Source organism: Chionomys nivalis, chromosome 7 (assembly GCF_950005125.1).
Source record: "Chionomys nivalis chromosome 7, mChiNiv1.1, whole genome shotgun sequence".
Lineage (NCBI taxonomy): Eukaryota > Metazoa > Chordata > Mammalia > Rodentia > Cricetidae > Chionomys > Chionomys nivalis.
Window position 1 is genome coordinate 12,618,796 of NC_080092.1, and position 3,641 is coordinate 12,622,436.

The window sequence follows — 3,641 nt, forward strand, 5'->3', positions numbered from 1 at the left end:
AGAAACCATAGAAAGTCATCTCCAAGTTCCCTGGAAGCTTCCTTTGCCTAAAATAGCGAACTATAAGCCACACTTGTTTCTATAACTTAAATGCTATAAACGTAGTATTGGGTATCAACTAGAATTCTTATTTGTTCAAAAAGTTAACTGGAACAATATTATCCTCAAATTACAAACTTATTATTACTATTATTTTGTTTTTTGGAGACAGAATTTCTCTGTAGCTTTGGAGTCTGTCCTTGAACTTGCTCCGTAGACCAGGCTGACCTTGAACTCACAGAGATCTACCTGTCTCTGCCTCCCAAGTGCTGGAATTAAAGGCACGCGCCACCAGCATGCAGACACAAGCTGATTTTCCTGCTTATACTTCCCAAGTATTGATATCAAAGGTGCACACCGATATGATCATCTAAAAAGGAAAAGAAATGTTAGCAATGAGAAAGTGCAGGGGAATGGATTTTCTGGTGGGAAATTCTGCAGTAGCTCCAGGGCATCGGTGTGAAACCTAGCTTTCAGCCTGGTGGACCGCATGATCCTGAAAAGAATAGCAGCCCATGTGGGCATAAACCGACATGTACTTGCAAGCACACAGAAACTTATTTGGGCTCACCAGCATCATAAATTCAGCAAAGTTCTTTCTCATTTCCACTCTACTTTTCTGCTCACAGTTTGTTTATTTAAGACCCAGATATGAAGCCAATTTAGTGAATTTCTCAAAATTTAACTATAGCCTCAAAATTAGAAAATCATTGAGCTGACTGACATCCTCAGATGACCTGTCAGCTAAACACATCAAAACAAGTGACTTGCTGTGTTTCATTTTCATCAGGGTTAACAGAATCCTCCTATTTTACACCAGAGTAAAAGTGCCAAGCAACAGAGCATTCTCTGGAGGAAAGAAAGAGTGGCACAAAGAGTTTTGGCCAGGTCATACCATAAACAAAAGATCAGGAAGGTCCTGGAGAAACTGGCCCAGATTAGACCAGCGGTCATCTTTCTAAAGCTGGAGGTGGGCTGGAGAGCGCGGGAAGGGTCATTGGGAGACCTCGGTGGAAGCTCTGTCAGAGATAGTTGTAGTGTTCTGTCTCTTGTGGAGGGATAGCCTCCTATCAATCACCAGTGGCATTGCTCCACTGTAATCTTAAACTGGCAGAATCCCACCACTGTAACTTCTTTCTTTCCATTCTCACTTAAGGACCTAGGTCAGTGGTCCTGAGGCTATACTCTTAAAATGTCAATTCTTGCCCTATACTTTTATGGTTCCTCCCTGAGACACCTGAGTGGGTTCAGGGAGTGGTTCTGGTGACCATCCTGTAGGTATAGCTCTTAATCTGATTCTTGACCTGAATCACATATCATACAATGCACACATGAACAAATAAGAGAATAGATTATGGTGGTATCATATGTGAGAACTGATTATGCCTTAGTTTGGTGGTACTGGAGTTGGAGAAGAGGAGGCATTATAACCAAGTGTGGTGACACATACCTTTAATCTCAGATGCAGGAAGATCAAGAGTTCAAGACTGTGACCTCATATAGTGATTTCAAGGCCAACCTGAGTTACCTAAGCCCCTGTCTCAAAAACCTAAAAGAATACAAAGTTATAAATGGAAGTTGATGGTGAATTATATGATATCTGAACTTATATATTTAACTCTTAAATTTTATTCATCAAAACACTCAGGTAGTGAAGTAAGTGGTACTTTTTTGTGGATGATGAGGAAACTAATGTTATAATACATGACCACAAATAGTGGTGCTGGGATGCAAAATCATTTTTTCAAGATATGGTGTCTCTTTGGCTTTGGAGCCTGTCCTGGAACAAAGTCTTGTAGACCAAGCTGGCCTCAAATTCACAGAGATCCACCTGCCTCTCCCGAGGATTCAAGGCATGTGCCACCACAGCACGGCCATTTTTGAGACAGGTTCTCTCTTGGTAGCCTTGGCTGTTCTGAAGTTCAGTAAGTAGAGCAGGATCCACCTGCTTCTGCCTCCCAGGTGCTGGAATTAAAGACATGCACCTCCACAACTAGCCTTATTATTCTTTGAGACAGAACCTCATGTCACCCAGGCTGGCCTTGTAGTTGCTATGTATCAGATATAGAGGATGTGCCTGAGCTCCTGACCATTCTCCTACTTTACAAGTGTATGCCATTATGCCCAGCTTTTTTTTTTTTTAAAAAAGATTTATCTTTATTTTATGCGTATGGGTGTTTTGCCTAATTGTGTGTCTGTGCATCACCTGTGTGCAGTGCTTGTAGAGGCCAGAAGAAGACATTTGACTCCCTGAAACTGAAGTTCTAGATTGTTGTTAGATGGTAGTCATGTGGGTGATGGAACCAAACTTGGGTCCTCTGGAAAAGCAGCCAATGCTCTCAACTGCTGAGCCATCCCTTTAGTTCCACCCTTAACTTAAATATTTTTATTTCTTTTTATTTTATATATCTAAGTGTTTTGCTGTGTGTGTGTATGCACACACATGTATAGTACATTTGTGGTGTCTGTCAAGGCAGAAGAGGGAGTCATATCCTCTAGACCTGGTATCATGGATGTTTGCAAGCCAGGACATCTTACTGAGCAGCAAGTGCTGTTAACAGCTGATTCATCACCTTTCCAGTCCCTGTGCCTGGCTATTTTGTTGTTGCTTTGTTTCTTTTTGAGACAGGTTCTCCCTCTGTCTTTCACAGACTGGCCTGGACTTCACAGTGTAGCCCAGTAGATCTTAAATTCATGGTAATCCTCCTATTCTAGATAGACTTCCAAGTGGTGGGGTTAAAGATAAGAGCAACCACACAGAGTTTGAACATGTTTTCTTTTCTTTTTAAAATTTAAAATGACATCTTGTGTAGTGAGGTAGGATGTGGTCTCCATAGCACAGGTGCTGTGGTCAGAGGACAACCTACTGTAATTGACTTTCTCCTTCCACTATATGGGCTCCTTTCACCATATGGGGTCCTGAGAATAGAACTCAGTTATCAGGCTGGGGAGCAAACCCCTCTACCAAACAAGCCATCCAATGGTCCTATCATTGTCATCATTATCGTGTGTGTGTGTGTGTGTGTGTGTGTGTGAGAGAGAGAGAGAGAGAGAGAGAGAGAGAGAGAGAGAGAGAGAGAGAGAGAGAGAGGTGCACATGTGAAGGTCAGAGAACAACTTTTCTGGAAACTTCTAGGTGGTTTTCCTATCTCAGGCTCCCATCTTGCCAAGGACTGCTGGGATTGCAGATGGCTTCTTTACATGGGTTCCAGAGATGTAACTCAGTTGTCAGGCTTGTGCAGTGCTTTATCCAAGGAGCCATCTCACCATCTCACCAGCCTCTGGACCTACTTTCTACAGGTTAAATCTGAATTAGTTACATTTTACAATTATAAAAATTTGCCAGTGGCTAATAATATCTTAGTGCTTCCTTAGCTAATTTTAAGTTTTGCATTTTTTGTTTTTTGTTTTTCAAGATAGGGTTTCTCTAACTGTCCTGGTACTCACTCTGTAGGCCAGGCTGGTCTCAAACTCTCAGAGATCCACCTGCCTCTGCTTCCTGAGATCTGGGATTAAAGGTGTGTGCCACCATTACCTTTTTAACAATTTGTTTTTAATGTTTAATTCGTAAATACAAATTATATTTTCTAAAACACAGATTT